Source organism: Simochromis diagramma, unplaced genomic scaffold, assembly GCF_900408965.1.
Source record: "Simochromis diagramma unplaced genomic scaffold, fSimDia1.1 OVJJ01000304.1, whole genome shotgun sequence".
In the NCBI taxonomy this organism is placed as follows: Eukaryota; Metazoa; Chordata; class Actinopteri; order Cichliformes; family Cichlidae; genus Simochromis; species Simochromis diagramma.
The window spans coordinates 20,525,331-20,545,088 of record NW_024387030.1 but is presented as its reverse complement, the minus strand read 5'-3'; the positions used below and the strand labels follow the sequence as shown (position 1 = coordinate 20,545,088).

The 19,758-nt window shown below is 41.2% G+C and overlaps 1 long non-coding RNA gene across 1 annotated transcript; it reads right to left on the bottom strand.

The window, feature by feature from the left end:
• Positions 1 to 1,060: 1,060 nt before the first annotated feature.
• LOC120739508 lies at positions 1,061 to 11,800 on the bottom strand. Its single transcript, XR_005697236.1, has 3 exons — positions 11,694 to 11,800; positions 4,585 to 4,589; positions 1,061 to 1,071 (listed from the first exon to the last, which is right to left on the bottom strand). It is a non-coding gene; the product is annotated as an uncharacterized LOC120739508 (long non-coding RNA).
• Positions 11,801 to 19,758: the final 7,958 nt, after the last annotated feature.

Sequence of the window (19,758 nt, the reverse complement as noted above, 5' to 3'; positions counted from 1 at the left end):
TCATTTCATCTTAAGGTAAGTTAGCTTGGAACAGCATTTAACTGTAGAAGATTCTTCATGTGACCTTGCAAATAAATATGTCAAGACTTTCAAATTAAATAGTTGTAGCCACTCACAGCTAAATGAAGCACCTTTTATCAGGATGTAGCAGCAAATTCAGCAGTTTTGGGACAAACCTACGTCTTTCAAGGGCAGAAATGGAGCACAATCTTTGGTGGTATTTTAATAACTGGCTGATTGGAGTTGCAGATCATTTGCCCGATCATTCATCTGTCCGTCTATATCCAAGTTTTAAATAGTTTGCCCTGTCTTCCTCCCATCACCCCAACTGGTAGCCACTCCCTGAGCTTTGTTCTGCTGGAGGTTTCTTCCTGTTAAAAGGGAGTTGTTCATTCCCTATGTTGCCAAGTGGTGGTCCTTTGATTTTTGGATCCTTTTTCTCTATTATTGTAAGCTCTCTACCTTACAATACAAGATGCGATTCCTGTTGTGATTTCCCACTTCCAGGTGTTAGTTAATCACACGCATTCGGATTTCTTCAACCACTACATCTTCATCTACATGGACAACATCCTTGTCTTTTCCAAAACTCTTTTGGACTACCAGAACCTCGTTTTTCAGGTATTCTAAAGATTACTTGACAGATACTGCAGATTACTCCACAACTCACCAAGCCTTTACTGCCATGAAATGTTTTTCTCAGTTTTGATTCAGCCATTTTGCTCTGTCCGTCATGTATTTGTTCCTTGACAAATACAGTCATGGTCTAATTCAAGATTCATATTGCTGTTACCACTCTAGATTATGTCATTGACAACAACAAACTCAATGAATATCTTTGATTATGACTGTATATTTTAGAATTCTTGTGCCAGTTACTGTAACGTCTATTAGAGTGACACCTAAAACACCTAAATCATTCAGCACAGTAATGACTAATCATGGTCAAGCACTCATGGTTATAAGACGCACCATTATGCCACTCCACTGTTCTGTCAGGGTCAACCATGGATGGACAAATGAGGCATTTTTTTTTTCTCTTTTTTTCTGCTAGTTGAATCAGTTTTAATTCTGGCCAAACCGATGATTTATGGCTCATCTTTCTGTCTGGCAGCTGAAGGCCAATGTTGTAAGACCTTCTGGATTCAGGTATTGATTATTTTCCAGAAAAACTATTCATGTGAGGTATAGAAAGGCTAAAAAAAAACAACAATATAACAGCTTCACCAGTAATCCAACATATTTGAACATTTTTGTGATCTTATACTGTGACTCTGCTTTTATATGATCTGAATACGAATGTCACAACTTACAATAGCTCATCAACAACAGCATAATTTTCAGGAGTGTAACCCAGAAACTGTCCTTCAGGGAAAGCTGATAAAACAGCTTGTTGTATAATCCAGTGTCAGTGTGCATTCATTAAAACCCAAAGATTATTGCTAGAGGCAAATGATTTGAGGTTTTATTGAATCAAATGAATGTTTTATTGCCCCAGTAATCAAACCTTACAGTATATACTTTCTGTGTAGTGTTTTAAAGCTCATTCACCTTGCTATTATTTGTTTGTTTATTAAAGCCTTTCTCATTTTCCATCTTCACACAAAAACCTTGATGAAAATGCTGCTCACGTTTTCCACACTTCTCACGTTGTTTTGAAAATAAACCTTCACCCGACACTGCTTTTTCCTGAAAGCAACATGGAGTGATTGAACAAATCAGTGAGGAGGCAGGTGAATGGTGAGGTTGAGCAGCATCCCATGATGCTGAGCGGCGTGATAAGAAAACATGTTTGTTATGTGCAAGGCGGTGTGAATAAAGACCAGTCTCATTTACAGTTTACAGCGGTGTGTATGTGTTCATTGCACTGGTTTACATGCATTTAATTTTGTGCGTTTGTGTGTGAGTGTTTTATGATTGTTTACTCACCTCTGCACCTTCACACACACACAACACATACACAAATTGTTTGTCATAGTGTGTACACAAATTACAGCATGTTTGTATGAGAGTCTGCATGTTTTTGTGCTTGGCAGCTTGCATGTTTTTGCATGCTGTTTACACACCTCTGTACCCACAATGCCCATGTTGTTTTTGTGCATGTATGTGTGTGGGCCATCAGTCCATGGCTCAACACACACAGTAATAGAGCCCACTGGGACACAAGTAAGTCTACAGTTACTAGCTGTAAATTGACCCGTGTGTATGTGGAGGGGGTTGTCCACAGAGAGCTATAATAACTGTTATCTCTCCCACAGGCCCTTATTGTTTCTCACACACACAGACACGCACACACATACTCATACACACACACACAGACCTACGAGAGTCACACTGCTGCACTAATAATTAGAGCTTTCAGCCCTCCTCAGGTCAGAGGGACTGTCATTGATGTAGACAGACAGATAATCAGTCTGTACTCTGTGTTCACAGAAGACGGGGCGATAAATAAAAACACATGATAAAATAAATAAAAGAGAATACAGTGGAAAAGTATTCAAGCTAATTGATAGAATAACATTTTTTATTAAGTGTTGTGGGTTGAGTTGATGAAGAGGTGAATCAGCAGGATCAGTGAAACATGATTTAGAATTTAATGGTCTGCTTTGTTTTTTGAGTGCGAGATGCTTTCTGCTGGTTTTACACTAATTATGAATTGAAGTTATATATGTGTTTAATGCAATATTTTTATTGAGATAAGAGTTTCTGCATTTTCTATTGGGATATTGTTTTGGGAATGATTTAATAAATTGCATGCAATTGTGTGTAGCTCCTTTTTGTCTGGCTCATGCGCTTGATGCATGCTCTGACCCAGGCTGGTGGTCTCCCAAAGTCAAGAAGGAGACCATAAGCCTGGTCACGGTATGGTGACCCTAAAGCTGAAGCAGACACAAAAGTGAAACATATTTTAAAAATAAAGCAAATATCCTCATGTAGGGGTAGAGCTAATTTAGGTTTTATCATAAGTAAGATTATGCTCTTATATCAGCAAAAGTAACAGCAATAAAAGGTTCAGAATAAAGTTGTACACAAAAAAAAAAAAAGCCCAAAGGCCTGAAGCTAGTACTGAATGGTGGCGATCTCCAGGGTTGCAGAAAGCACTGTGTGAAAAACAAAAAACCCAACAAGTCAGCAACAACATCTGATATTTTGCGTGTTTATATTTAATTAAATAAGGAGTTTTAGGTGATTTGCCTTGTTAAACATTACGAAAACAGAACACATGCCAAAAGAAAAAAAACTGGTACTTGGCTGTACTCGCTGTTACTGTATGTTTTTTCGTAGCATCCCTAATTAGGTTATATTTTTCAGGTTAGAATTTTATTATTCACATTTTAAATATGTGGGTGGCAAGTGCACCCAAATATTTCAAAATTGGTGCTGAAAATTTTGGAACTGTGGGGCCGGGTGATGCCAAGTCGTCTAAGCAGGACTTGCACTGTTCAACATCTATTGTTGTGCCGGGAAAAACCGACTGTTTGCGTTCCTCTTAATGTTTGTGCTTTAGCTTGTGTTCCTGTAAAATGAACATGATATGAGTGGGTGGAGCCATTCCCACAAAAGATTAAATTGTAAATATGATAACTTTTTTCTTCCACCTCCCTTCGGACGTGACCACAGCAAGTCATTTATTTCCTTCCATTATGGAATGAAGCAACTGATTTGGATGTTTGATTTGCAAAACTGTGATTATAATAATAAAACCTAACATATATCTAACTAGGTATAATGTCTGTGACAGAATCAATTAAGACCAATTGTTATTCTTGTCTGTTTTCTGCCAAAGTTATCATAAGGGTAACACATTTTTCCTGCTCCTGCGGCAGGTGTTTTTTTTTTTTTAATTCTCATTTTTATTCTAGTTATATTAGTGACATGCTAACCATCTGACCATCTGAAAAACAGATTCTTCTTTCTCACACCTCACCTTAAATTGTGAGTGCGTGTTTAATTGCAACAGCTCTGTTCTGTTCATGTTTGCAGGTTGTTGGTTAATTGGTGCTGGAGGCTCAGCTCGTTAACTCGACCCTCATCTGCCTCCAAAACAGCCTCACACCAATTACTGCTGCTCACTCATCCTCTTCTCTCTTCTCCTTGTTTACGTCTCTCACTCTCTCACGTTTTTCTAAAATTCAAATTTGCTTTACTGCCTTGACCATAATTAGTAACAGTACTAACAAAGCAGGTTTGCTTCATAGCATAGAAATTTAAAATGTTGTAAAACAAATGATGTCCACAATAGCTGTGTTCTGTGTATCGCTGGTACTTTTACAAAACCTTTTGAAAATAATAAGGGGTGTAGATATTAACCATAACGACATGATTATTAAAACCTAAATGGTGTATCTGTATTGTTGTACTAAATTAAAGTCAAATTTTCCAATATTTAAATACTGTGACATGCAAAAAAATCTAAGCCCATTTGTTCCATAACAGCTTTTAGCATTATGTTTCTCATGCTAAAGACGGTCCACTGTAACACCAAGGCTTCTTGAACATGTATTTGTATATGATCAGTTAGAGGTAAAACGCAGTTGTAATAGAAACTTATTCTTTTCCCTTCTTCTGAAATTTATCTCACACTTACTCTTATGCATAAAAGTCAAACTGCAAGGTGCAACTTCATTTAAAAAAAGGGGGGAAACAAGCTATTCAGAGCAGTTTTATACCCTGAACATAGCTTACCTTCTATACATGCAAACATAAAGACGTATGTATGGATGAACAAATAATGAAAGGTACATCTAAATCTCTCTATTTCTGCTTTCATCACACTCTTTTTGACAGACATCCAAACAACCAATTACTACGTAGTTACCATGACGACCCCCCTCTGTTTTTCCCTCCCCACTCATTCTCTTTTTCGTTCCTTTTGCAGCCTCTCTGTCTCTTCTCTGATTGACATCTTAACAACCAATTACAGCCCTCTCTCCCTTCAAACACCCCCATACCCTCCCCCATCTCATCCTCATGTCTCTTTCATTAAACCCATCTTGTTGTTGTTTGTCAGTCCGCTGCTGTGTTCTTAAATGCAGCATCACTCCCACTCAAAAAATCTATTGAGCGAACAGAGCACTGCTGTTTACCAATAAAGGATGAGCGTGGGAGTTTGGGCGAGACCCCGCCCTGTTTGTGCTAAAAGCACAGCTCAGGTGTTTGTCGCTCCATTATAAACCTGCCAGCCAATCACATCCTGGTGTTGTTCATGAAGTTTTTGTTTTCTTTTTTTTCTTTTTGAAGATTCAACCAGTAGCTATAACACTCAGTATAGAGTGTATATATAATCATTGCTTGTGTCCAGCTGGTTAACATTATTTGACCCAAACCTAAGCGGCAAAGTCTAACAATTGTGAACCATAAAAAAGCAATGATTCATGATTTTGCAGAAAATCCTGGCTGTGGGTCTGTCATTTATGCATTTATGCTCTTCTTTGTTGTTGTTGTTGATGTTGATGTTCTTATTTTTGTTCCAAAATCTGATAATTCTTCTACTGAATGTGTATATTTTCACATGGGGACCATAATCTCTGAACAGCCATATCCTGTAGACTTCAGGATCTTGATGATGTTTATTTGTTGGAAGAAAAGAGCAACAATACGCAGCAGGACAACCAAAACTGTCACACCCTCACAAACACCTATACCCTTTGTGTGTGTGTGCGTGTGTGTGTGTGTGTGTGTGTGTGTGTGTGTGTGTGTGTGTGTGGTTTTGCTACAGCTGACTTGCAAAATCATCACACATCTCTTATTCCTCCCTCCTCTTATCCCTCGTTCACTTTCTCCTCCAAAATTAATATAAGCCGGGCTGCTGTTGAGTTTTTTGCCCAATCAAGAATCCATTAATACTCTCTTTCTGTAGTTTTTACCCCTTGCTCACTCATGGCTCACTACACAATAACACAACAACATACAAATGCAAAAAAGAACACGTGTGGTTTAGCTCTTTTACAGAGGTAGCCTAATGATTGAAATTTCACCATATCAAATAGTAAAATATGGTAAATTCAGGTATAGTATATATTCTTGCATCTTTCATCATTATCGGCTAAACCAAAGCAGATAAAAATATATATTTTATTTTTTTCTTCATTGTTTTCTTATTTATTATAACTGATATGGAAAATGTAATGAATTATGACTATACTGAAGAGACCCCACACATTATTAGCATTTTGATAGCCAGTAATATGTTAATAGAGTCCTAAACTTGACAGACAGAGGAGATTTTCTAAAGATGGAAGAAGAAAACATTTTAGGTCAAATTTAAAGGTCAATCATTGATTCTGATGAAAATTGATAAATAAATGCTTTTGCTACAGTAAAAAAAAAAAAAAAAAGAACAACACGGGTGTTAAAAGGCCACATTTATTTGAATTTATAAACCTTTTTATAAATTCTTTGTCTGTATAAAAAAAATATTGTTTATACAGTTAATTAAAGAGCACTATTTGACAATTTATTATGGTGCTCCACATTTGGCAAGGGGGCCCCTAGTTGCATAACACTGACCTTCACAGTTGCTTAAGTTGGATGCCTTAAAATGCAGTCTACTAGTAATTATTTCATTTACATTATGGGAATAAATTAATACCTCTGAAACAGGACTTTTAGTTAGTAGCTAACTTCACTTAAGTTAATATAGAAACTACTCGAAGATGGGGGAGAAACAGTAAGTCATAGTGCAAACTGTCAGGGGTCGTGTGTGGATGCGAGGAAGAGATGACCCAAATGCAGGACTCATGGTGCAGGATACGGAAGTTTATTATAGTGAGTGGATGAACAGAACATGAACGAACGCTGACTGGCTGGAAAACACACACGGGTATGACGGCAGTGACAACATCAACGACAAGACGCTGAAAAGAGAGAAGCTGAGGGTTTAAATACAGGCTGGATGATGAGTGACTAAAAACCGGTGAGTGAGCAGCTGAACTTAATCTGAATAAAGACACATGGAGGTAACTGGAACACAATACACAGGCAATGAGAATGAGTGGGAAATCAACTGAACATGACAAAACCGAAAACACTTGGTCAACGACCCAGGAACCCTGACACAAACATATGCCTACCAACACCCCCAAGGCTTGAGGAATAATAAGCTGAGTACAAACAGATGAATAATTGACAATTTCACGTGCAATTTAACAGTGCTGGGTTTGACTGCATGTAGAGTGTCATTCACCAACTACATTTTTTTGCTCCTTTTTCTCTTCACAATGCAATCATGAACTGAATGAAATGTCCTGGGTTTATATTTTATTAGTTATTATTTAGTTTTTCTTTGCTATACATTTTCTGTCTTTGTCTTGATTTTTTTATCAGTGCTCTCCATAATGTTTGGGACAGTGGCACAATTTTTTACATTTTGGATCTGTACACCATCACAGTGAATTGCAAATAAAAAAAACAAAACAGCAATTTTTATACACCATCACACCACTTTAGATGTACAAAATTAATGGGACAACTGACTGACAAGCAGTTTCACGGCCAGGTTAGGCCTGGTCACTTGTTATGTCATGAATGAAGCAGACATGTTATCTAAAGTTGGTTCAAAGTGTTGAATGTGTATCTTATAGCTTCCCACTATAGTTTTATTGTAATTATAAATATGAGGCCAAAAGAGATGTTAAAGCAAGTGAGGGAGGCTATCATTAGGCTGAAAAACAGAGAGATAGTAAAAACTTTAGAAGCGGCAAAATCAGCAGTCTGGTTCATTGTTAAAAAGAATGAATGCACTGGCCAGCTCTGCAAAACCAAAAGGCATGAAAGACCACAGAAGGCAAAATTGTTTCTAACTTCACAACATATTGAAATCAAGAACAGTCTTGAGGAGGCAGCTGTATCATTGTCAAAGTCTAGAATCAAGAGTTTACAGCAAGGTGCAACCATTGATTACACTCAATACCAGGAAGTTCAAAACTAATCAAGTGTAATTGGATAATGACCCAGAGCATACATGAAAAGAAAATTTAACAGGGTAAAGAAGTTTTTTTTCGATGGCCAAATCAATCACCTAATCTTAATTCAATTCTTTATAATGTAAGGTAGACCCTACAATAATGCACACAGAGAAATACCCAACAATCAAGTAGTTTGGCGACAGTGGGAAGGAAAAACTCCTTTTTAACAGGAAGAAAACTCCGGCAGAACCAGGCTCGGGGAGGGGCAGGGCCATCTGCCGCGACCAGATGGAAAACAGTATAAAAGACATGCTGTGGAAGAGAGCCAGAGATTAATGACAGTGCAGATTCAGGGCAGATAGGTCTATTAACAGTGACTGAGAAAGGTGAAAAAGGTGACTGAAGAAGAAATACTCAATGCATCATGGATCATTGAAGAAACTAATATAGGAGAAATACGCTCTCTTTTTCTAGTCCCTCTAGGATTTTGGAGTATCTGAAGACTTTTCAGGGAGTTTTTCAGGATCAGGATGTTCTGATAGTCATGAATTACAGTAGTCCAGCCTAGAATCCAGAGTAAGAATCTGGTTAGATAGTATATTTCTAAGATTTTCAGGTCCGACTACAATAACCTCAGTTTGATCTGAATTTAGAAGCAGAAAATTAGAGGCCATCCAGGTCTTTATGTCTTTAAGACATTCCTGCAGTTTAACTAATTGGTGTGTGTTATCTGGATTCATGGATAAATAGAGCTGGGTGTCATCTGAATAGCAGTGAAAATGTACACTATGTCTTCTGATGATACTGCCTAAGAGAAGCATGTATAATGTAAACAGAATTGGTCCTAGCACTGAACCCTGTGGAACTCCATAATTAACCGTAGTGAGGAGGACTCTCCATTTACATGAACAAATTGGGGTCTATTAGATAGATATGATACAAACCACTGCAGCGCAGTACCTGTAATACCTACAGCATGTTCTAATCGCTCTAATAGAATATTATGGTCAACAGTATCGAACGCTGCACTAAGGTCTAGCAGGACAAGCACAGAGATGAGTCCACTGTCAGAGGCCATAAGAAGATCATTTGTAACCTTCACTAAAGCTGTTTCTGTGCTGTGATGAACTCTGAAACCTGACTGAAACTCTTCAAATAAGCCATTCCTCTGCAGATGATCTGTTAGCTGTTTGACAACTACTCTTTCAAGAATTTCTGAATTGAAAAGAAGATTAGCTATAATTATTATTATTTAGCTATAATTAGCTGAAGTGTAACTACAGCCAGCTTGAAGGCCTGTGGTACATAGCTGATTTTTAGAGACAGGTTGATCATATTTAAGATTGAAGAATTAATTGATGGCAGGACTTCTTTGAGCAGTCTTGTAGGGATGGAGTCTAAAAGATGAGGATTTGGATGACGTAATTATTGAAGTTAACTCAGAAAGATCAAGTGGCGAAAAAGACTCTAAATGAATATCAGTAGTACTGAAAGTAGCTAAGACGATAACAGTGGGTGGATTATATTCTTAAACTTAGTTACAGCACTTTCAGAAAGACATCTACTGTGATGTGAAGTCTACTCCCCACTGCAGTGTAATCAATTATTGGAAATGTAAATGTTTTCAGGAAATGATCAGACAAGAGAGGGTTTTTAGGAAATACTGTTAAATGTTCAGTTTCTATACCGTATGTTAAAACAAGATCTACAGGGTGGGCCATTTATATGCATACACCGTAATAAAATGGGAATGGTTGGTGATATTAAAGTCCTGTTTGTGGCACATTAGTATATGTGAGGGGGCAAACTCCTCAAGATGGGTGGTGACCATGGTGGCCATTTAGAAGTTGGCCATCTTGGATACAACTTTTGTTTTTTCAATAGGAAGAGGGCCATGTGACACATCAAACTTATTGGTAATGTCACAAGAAAAACAATGGTGTGCTTGGTTTCAACATAACTTTATTCTTTCATGAGTTATTTACAAGTTTCTGACCACTTATAAAATGTGTTCAATGTGCTGCCCATTGTGTTGGATTGTCAATGCAACCCTCTTCTCCTACTCTTCACACACTGATAGCAACGCCACAGGAGAAATGCCAGCACAGGCATCCAGTGTCCGTAGTTTCAGGTCCTGCACATCTCGTATCTTCACACCATAGACAATTGCCTTCAGATGACCCCAAAGATAAAAGTCTAAGGGGGTCAGATCGGGAGACCTTGGGGGCCATTCAACTGGCCCACGACAACCAATCCACTTTCCAGGAAATTGTTCATCTAGGAATGCTCGGACCTGACACCCATAATGTGGTGGTGCACCATCTTGCTGGAAAAACTCAGGGAACGTGCCAGCTTCAGTGCATAAAGAGGGAAACACATCATCATGTAGCAATTTCACATATCCAGTGGCCTTGAGGTTTCCATTGATGAAGAATGGACCCACTATCGTTGTACCCCATATACCACACCAAACCATCACTTTTGTTGTTCCAACAGTCTTGGAGGGATCCATCCAATGTGGGTTAGTGTCAGACCAATAGCGGTGGTTTTGTTTGTTAACTTCACCATTCACATAAAAGTTTGCCTCATCACTGAACAAAATCTTCTGCGTGAACTGAGGGTCATGTTCCAATTTTTGTTTTGCCCATTCTGCCAATTCTGTGCACCGATCTGGGTCATCCTCGTTGAGATGCTGCAGTAGCTGGAGTTTGTAAGGGTGCCATTTGTGAGTAGCTAATATCCGCCGAAGGGATGTTTGATTAATGCCACTCTCCAGTGACATGCGGCGAGTGCTACGCTGTGGGCTCTTGCCGAATGAAGCTAGGACAGCCACTGATGTTTCTTCATTAGTGACAGTTTTCTTGAGTCCACATTTTGGCAAATCAAACACTGAACCAGTTTCACGAAACTTAGCAAGCAGTTTGCTAACTGTAGCATGGGAGATGGGTGGTCTCGTAGGGTGTCTTGCATTGAAATCTGCTGCAATGACCCGGTTACTGCGTTCACCAGATATCAACGCAATTTCGATCCGCTCCTCACGTGTTAACCTCTTCGACATGTCAATGGCTGTGAACAAAGAGAAACTTGTAAATAACTCATGAAAGAATAAAGTTACATTGAAACCAAGCACACCATTGTGTTTCTTGTGACATTACCAATGTGTCACAAAAAATAGAGTTGTATCCAAGATGGCCAACTTCTAAATGGCCACCATGGTCACCACCCATCTTGAGGAGTTTGCCCCACCCTGTAGAGTGTGATTAAAGTGGTGGGTGAGTTCTTTTACATTTTGAGAAAAGCCAATTGAGTCTAATAACAGATTAAATGCCATGTTTATGGTGTCATTTTTAGGATCATGAATGTTAAAATCACCCACAATAATTATTTTATCTGAGCTGAGCACTAAGTCAGATAAAAAGTCTGAGAAATCAGACAGAAACTCTATGTAAGGCCCAGGTGGATGGTAGATGATAACAAATAAGACTGGTTTTTGAGTTTTGCAGCTAGGGTGGTCAAGGCCAAGCATCAGACTTTCAAATTAATTAAAAGTCTGTCTTGGTCTTTGGTTGATTAATAGGCTGGTGTGGAAAATTGTTGCACTTTGAGAATTCTGATAGTATGAAGGGAGAGACCTCATGTTTAATAATCCACATTTCACTGTTTTACTCTTTGGTCCTGTTGAGGGTACTGTATTGTTCTTTCTTTGTGATTTTTTTTTATAATTAAGTAGCTTTTTGCTGGTTTTTCGTTTTGCTTAGTTTTGCTGATGAAACAGTCGGAGGCCACTCAGTGTCGCCTACTCTGGCCCCTGGAAGACAATTGACTATGATTGCTGGTGTCTCTTGCTTCACATGTCTCAGAACAAAATCGCCACTTACCAGAGTTTGATCCCCAGTGGGTGTGTCGTCAACAGTGTTGGTCAAGTTACTTGAAAAAAGTAATCAGTAACTAATTACTGATTACTACCCCAAAAAAGTAATCCAGTTACTTTACTGATTACTTATTTTAAAAAGTAATTAATTACTTAGTTAGTTACTTTTTAAAAACACGATTTACAACCTGAAGAGGTGATAAAGCGATAGATCTTTCAGCCCAATTCTACTTTTTCTACATAATCCATCATACAAAATGTAATCAAATGGAAAAGTCTCTTTTTTTAACTTGTTTTATCAGTTTTAATCTTTTAACTTTATGCATCAAGCAAAAATTTAATTATATGCAACATTCTCTGACTGGAAGAAATTTGTTTAACATTTAAACCTATTTTCTACACATTCCAGCACATAAAATAAAATATTTTTTGTGTTTACACTCACTCTTTCAAATAGATGCAAGTAAAACACAGCAGAAAATAAATAAAGTCAAGTCACTCAGCGGTCCTGTTGCTCTATTTTCACCTGTAAAGCAGGACTGAGGTACAGTAGGCGGAGGTTTACCCTGGTGCAGGTGTGCCGCGGTCAGTTGAAGAATCCGCAAGTTTCTCTGTGAGTTTCCCATTACGTCGTAGCGCACTCGGTGCTTGCTTGGAAGTTTAGGGTTTTTTTCGCTGTAAAAATAAGTTTTCTTCCCATGCACGATGGACGCTAATGTTTTTGTCACTTTTTATGGAATCAAACTCAAAGTAAGGTCAGTACTTCCACGCTTTAAACGTTGCATGCTCATACTCTCTCCCACAATCGATATGTGATCCATTGTTGATCTGCACACAGCTGTTGTCACTAACGGCGCACTTGCTTACGTCACTGTCGTGAGACATTCTCGCAAAAAATCACGGTTTTAGTAACGCAGTAACGCAGCGTTCCTACGGGAAAGTAACGGTAATCTAATTACCGTTTTTGCAATAGTAATCCCTTACTTTACTCGTTACTTGAAAAAAGTAATCACATTACAGTAACGCGTTACGCGTTACTGCCCATCTCTTGTCGTCAAGTGGAGAAAATCAGTTAGACACATGAACTGGCTGGTTCTGGGGCTTCTGTTTAGTACTATGCTTCCTCCCCACCATCACCCAGCCATCCTGTTTCCCCAGCAGCTCGGGGCCTGCAAGGGGACTGCAGCAACTCAAAGTGTCTACTGTAAAGGTCTAGTCTAGCTAGCAACTAGCAATCTAGCAACCCAAAGGAGGAAACACCTAGAGCTTTGTAAAACCCCTTGAATTAAAGCTGAAAGTCTGCACTTCAATCACATATTAATTGCTTGATTTACAATCAACTGTGGTTATGTACAGAGGCAAAACTACAAAAAATGTGACTTTGGCCCAAACATTAAGGAGGGCACTGTATCTCTGTATGTACATGTTTTCATTTTATGTGACTATTTTGTTAAAATGTATCCTCCCTGTCTCTTATTATCCTGCTGACTGAGAGTCTGTGTGGGCAGATTACAGCCTTTTCAATGAAATCCCTTTCAATTGGAAGGTACAGCTGTGAGTGTATGTGTGCATTTGTGTGTTACTAAGTGTTCGCACGTGTTTCACTAAGTGTGTGTGTGTAGTGTGTGCGCGTGCATGTGTAGAGGGCCATTAGTAAGCTCTTGACTGACAGACTGAAGGACGGACTGTGCTGCAGCTCAGCTTCATTAGCACAGGTGTTTGACTGTGTGTGTGTGTGTGTGTGTGTGTCTGTGGAAGAGTGGGACTGTGTGAAGCGTGTTTTGTACAGGAGACATAAGCAGCTCTTCATCCATCTATCTATGTAACTGATCTTTTCTATAGACAAATGGTGCTATCAGTAATAGGGCTTTGGAGCGTGATGTCACGGGGATGGGCGTGGAAAGGATTTTGGCCTGATGCGCCATTTTCCTTCTCCGTGAATCTACCTCTACCTTATCATGGTGGTGGGGTTTGTGTGTCCCAGCGATCCCAGGGGCTATGTTGTCTGGGGGGTTTTGCCCCCTGGTAGGGTCTCCCATGACAAATTGGTCCTGGGTGAGTCCCCAGACAAAGAGCGATTCAGAAGACCCTTATGAGGAAAACATCGAGGGAACAGTTTACCCTGCCCGGCCCTGGAGCCAAGCCTGGGGAGGTTGCCCGAGGGCGAGCGTCTGGTGGCCGGGCCTTAGTCCATGGGGCCCGGCCGGGCACAGCCCGAAAAGGGGACATGGGCCCATCCTCCCGCAGGCCCACCACCCGCAGGAGGCACCGTAGGGGTTGGGTGCATTGTGGGCCGGGCGGCAGCCAGGAGCGGAGGCCCTGACGGGCTGATCCCCGGCTACCAAGACTGACAATTGGGACATGGAATGTCACCTCTCTGGTGGGGAAGGAGCCTGAGTTGAGAACCTGCGTGAGGTTGAGAGGTACCGGCTAGATATAGTCGGGCTCACCTCTACGCATGGCTTGGGCTCTGGAACCAGTCTCCTGGAGAGGGGCTGGACTCTGTCTCAGTCTGGAGTTGTCCATGGTGAGAGGTGGCGGGCTGGGGTGGGTATTCTAATATCCCCTCGGCTTGCTGCCGGTACGTTGGGGTTCTTCCCGGTGGATGAGAGGGTTTGTTCCCTGCGCCTTAGGGTCGGCGAACGGGTCCTGACTGTCATCTGCGCTTATGCGCCGAGTGGCAGTTCAGAGTACCCAGCTTTCATAGTCCCTGGGTGGGGTGCTGGAAGGTGCTCCACCTGGAGACTCTGTTATCCTACTGGGAGACTTCAATGCTCATGTGGGTAACGACAGCGAGACCTGGAGGGGCGTGATTGGGAGGAACGGCCTCCCTGATCTGAACCGAGCGGTGTTTTGTTATTGGACTTCTGTGCAAACCACAGTTTGGCCATAACGAACACCTTGTTCGAACATAAGAGTGTCCATAAGTGCACGTGGCACCAGGACGCTCTAGGCCACAGGTCGATGATCGATTTTGTAATCGTATCACCAGACCTGCGACCATATGTTCTGGACACTTGGGTAAAGAGAGGAGCTGAGCTGTCAACTGATCACCACCTGGTGGTGAGTGGATTCAGGTGGTGGGGGAGGATGCTGGACAGACCCAGTGCACCTAAACGCGTAGTGAGGGTGTGCTGGGAACGCCTAGCAGAGGCCCCAGTCCGCGTGATCTTCAAACCACACCTCCGGCAGAGCTTCAACAGCATTCCGAGGGAGACTGGGGACATTGAGTCCGAATGGACCATGTTTCAGCATCTCCATTGCCGAAGCTGCTGCATTGAGCTGTGGCCGCAAGGTGGTTGGTGCCTGCCGTGGTGGTAATCCCCGAACCAAATGGTGGACACCAGAGGTGAAGGGAGCCACCAGGCTGAAGAAGGAGTCCTATCGGGCTTGGTTAGCTTGTGGGACTTCGGAGGCAGCTGACAGGTATCGACAGGCCAAGCGGAATACGGCTCGGGCAGTGGCTGAAGCAAAAACTCGGGTGTGGGAGGAGTTCGGAGAGGCCATGGAAAAAGACTTTCGGACTGCCTCAAAGAGATTCTGGCGTCAGGCGTCTCAGGAGGGGTAAGCGGTGCTCTACCTGCACTGTGTATAGTGCTGGCGGAGCACTGCTGACTTCGACTGAGAAAATTGTCAGGCGGTGGAAGGAATACTTCGAGGACCTCCTTAATCCCACACATCTTCCGAGGAGGAAGCAGAGTCTGGGGATGATGAGGGATGATTTGCCAATTCCCGGGGGCGAGGTCACTGAGGCAGTTAAACAAGTCCTTGGTGGCAGAGCCCCTGGTGTGGATGAGGTCCCGAGTTCCTGAAGGCTCTGGACGTTGTAGGGCTGTCCTGGTTGACACGCCTCTACAATGTTGCGTGGAGATCAGGGGCAGTACCCCTGGACTGGCAGACCGGGGTGGTGGTCCCCATCTTTAAGAAGGGGGACCGGAGGGTGTGTTCTAACTACAGGGGGATCCCACTCCTCAGCCTCCCTGGGAAAGTCTATGCCAGGGTGCTGGAAAGGAGAGTTCGTCCGCTAGTCGAACCTCAGATACAGGAGGAACAATGCGGTTTTCGTCCTGGTCGTGGAACACTGGACGAGCTCTCTATCCTCTCAAGGATACTTGAGGGTGCATGGGAGTTTGCCCAACCAGTCTACATGTGTTTTGCGGACTTGGAGAAGGCATTCGACCAGTGTCCCTCGGGGTGTCCTGTGGGAGGTCCTGCGGGAGTATGGGGTGTCTGGCCCATTGCTACGGGCCATTCGATCCCTGTACAACCGTTGCAAGAGCTTGGTTCGCATTGCCGACAATAAGTCGGACTTGTTCCGGTGGGTAATGGGCTCCGCCAGGGCTGCCCTTTGTCACCGATTCTGTTCATAATTTTTATGGACAGGATTTCTAGGCGCAGCCAAGTGGCGGAGGGGTTTTACTTGGTCTCAGACTCTCATCTCTGCTTTTTGCGGATGATGTGGTTCTGTTGGCTTCATCGAGTGAGGGCCTCCAGCTCGCACTGGAACGGTTCACAGCCAAGTGTGAAGCAGCGGGAATGAGGATCAGCACCTCCAAATCTGAGGCCATGGTTCTCAGCCGGAAAAGGGTGGAGTGCCCACTTTGGGTCAGGGATGAGTTCCTGCCCCAAGTGGAGGAGTTCAAGTATCTCGGGGTCTTGTTCGCGAGTGATGGGAGAAGGGAACCGGAGATCGACAGACGGATTGGTGCTGCGGCCGCAGTGATGCGGTGAAGCTGGCCTCCGAAGCTACCCTTCGGAGGCCAGCTTTCTCCGAAGGGTGGCTGGCCTCTCCCTTAGAGATAGGGTGAGAAGTTCAGCCATCCGGGAGGGGGTCAGAGTAGAGAAGCTACTCCTCCACATCTAAAGGAGCCCGCTGAGGTGGTTCGGGCATCTGACAAGGATGCCTCCTGGGCGCCTCCTGGGTGAGGTGCTCCGGGCATGTCCCACCAGGAGGAGGTCCGAACAGTCTCTCAGCCAAATTTGTTTGCTTTGAAATGAGAGCTAAAATTTGGTACGGTGTCCTTGAGTGGGATGGACTACAACTTAAGAAAACACCAGCAATAAGAAAAATAGGAAATAGGACGAACGAAAACGGAAATACGATGGTGTTTTACACACTGTAATGTTAATATTCACATTAATAACATTCTGGGAAACATTCAAGAGTTTAAGGTACTACAGAAAGAAAACAAAATAAATTTAGAAAACTGTCTTTGGACCTCTGACATTTGAGATGGACATGCACAGAATAACTCACTATAATTGTTTTCTTTCTTTATTGTGTTTTTTTTCTGTCTTTTCAATGTGTATTTTCAGTTGCCCTCTGAGAGAAGGTGTTCACAGCAGCTCCCAGTGGGCTCCACACATACAGCTACTGATGCCTTGTTAGAGCTTATAATGAGCTATAAAAGTGCTCAGCTGTATCTAGCATGCATGTGAATATTACCTGTCTGCACATGCATACGCGCACACACACACACACACACACACACACACACACACAGTGCTCTCCCGCAGGAACAAATAAAGCCATATTGTCCCAGGTCTGATTGCTGTGATAATTAATGTAGCATAGAACCAGAAAAACACACTGAGACCAATTATACCGAAGAGAGTGAAAAGGAGAGGAGGGGATGGAAAGAAAAGAGGAACAGAAGCGAAAGAGAGAACGGAATTAAGTGTGAAAAGAATTTAAAAATATGTGATTAAAGACAGAGGGAAAACAAACTATGCAAAGTTTGTGTCCTGAAAAAAGTTCCACTAGACTTTACTGCACTGCAGGAAAAATATGTGGAATAAATTAAAAAAACGTAAACCTGTCTATTAGCTAATGCCGTATAGGTATAAGTTTTATTTTGAAACAAGAGCACCTTCTCTTGGCTCAAAACAATTTCGATTGACTCAAATGCAGGAATAAAGTAAAGATATAGCTACAGCGTCAGGAGAACAGAACAAATGAGAGGTTGGGGTGGATGGATGGGTCTGTGCTTACTACAAACAAATGCTTACCATCATTTAGTTTAGTTTATTTCAAGTATAGAAACATCCACCCTAATATTTTTTAACTACTCACATTTAAAATTTTTATTTAAAAAATTCCACTCCATCATTTCTGATGCCCAGAGATTGTGTAAAAAATACTCTGCTGCTCACTTGATCATATATTCGTCTTTTAAGTTCATCTTTTAGCTTCTTTTGACAACGGATAATATCCCAAGGACCACTTAATTATATATAATATATACATTAGGTGAATGTGCAGTAGTAGCATGTAAGCAGCAAGCAGGTGAATTCTGTACATTAACTGAATAAAAACACCTTTGTTCCATCTTATTGCAAAAGAGCAAAAGAAACCCACCAAAACCCCAAACCCTCAGATCTTACCCTTTGCCAATTCTTTGGAGAATATACTTCATTTGAAAAATATACTTCTTCTGTAAAGAACAACTATGATTCCTGTTTATGATGGCAGCAAGTGTACATTAATGATAAAGGTATACGTGACAAATAAAATTTGAATTTGATTTGATTTGATTTGATTATTCCTTTACCTGCATGATGGTATAAAAAGTGCTAAAACGTAAATCTTGGCAAGGATTATTTAAGGAACCTTCTATAAAATGATTAGCCTTGACTCTTTTTCTGTGCTGTTGGTTATTGCCTGTATTATAATTGGTTATGTTGTTAACATAATATATATTTTATTTTAGATTTTTGAACCATGGTGTACTAGCTGCAGGACAATGGGTCTCTTCTTATTGAAATGTAAATCAACATTTCAGTGTTTCAAAATTGCACTAAACCCAAGTTAGATACAAACTCACTTACATAAAATTTTATATTCGTACATAGAACGTATTGTTTTTAATGCACCTACAACACGCTGTATTTTGAAACCAGCTTTCAGAACATCTTTTCTAGCAAAGCTTCACAGATTCTAGGTTTATTTATGTGCTGACAGTGACCAAAATGACATAGAGGTGCAACTGAGACACAACAACAGTTATGCATTATTGTGCTAAACTGATAGACACAATAGTGGTGTTAACAGCGGTATAAATAGTGACAAAAATTAACATTTGAGTGGTTTAGATTGTAGCAAGACATTTAAAGATGTCGCTTTCAGCTTTTTTTTAACTTGTGCAAAACAAAACAGCAAAACAATAAAGTTATTGATGAGCAGTGGCTTGACTGATTTAATTGTTAGTTGCAGGGCTGTTGAGAAGTGCTGTCCTTTCTCTAACTCCTTCTTTTCTCTTGCTGTGTGTTGCTCTCTCCCAATTGGTTACATTAAGGCCTTGAGAGGGACTTCCAGGTGTAATTAAAAGCAGCAGAGCCACTTTCACCTACAGCCCGGAAACATGTGGCAACTTGTTAATTTACCTCCATTCCTCCTGCTCCTCCTTCCCCCCTCTACTCCCCTCTGTCTCCCTGGAGAGAGGAGACAGATGGGCTGGGAGTCATGTGCAGCATTAGAAGTAGGGAACTAGGAGACTTATTAAGACAAAGTGTAGTTTTTATGTAAGAACAGGTATGATGTCATTTGTCTTTGTCATCTATCTTCCTAGAAATGTTCCTATTACACCTTTTCAGCAAAGCTTCTGGACACAGATTGGATGGCTTTTAGAGTTCAAACGCAGAAGCTAATAAAGAGAAAAGCAGACACATAACCCTGTTTTTATCACAATATGAAATTAAATCCACTCCGGGTAGTTTCTTGAAAGACATTTTTTTTTTTAACATTTCAGCTGATGTAAACCTGAAGAGTAGATTTTTAAAAAATATCCTACAGATGCTGATGAGATAGATAGGGCATCAGAAATATACACCAATATGCGCTGCAAAATTGGCACTCAACTTTAAAAAAAATCACACACTGCAGACTAACTGTAATGTAGGAGCAAGGTATGCATATTTGTGCATTGTCTGCATAGAACTGCAACAAATGTCACTGAGAGGTATTATTTAAAGACAAATTAA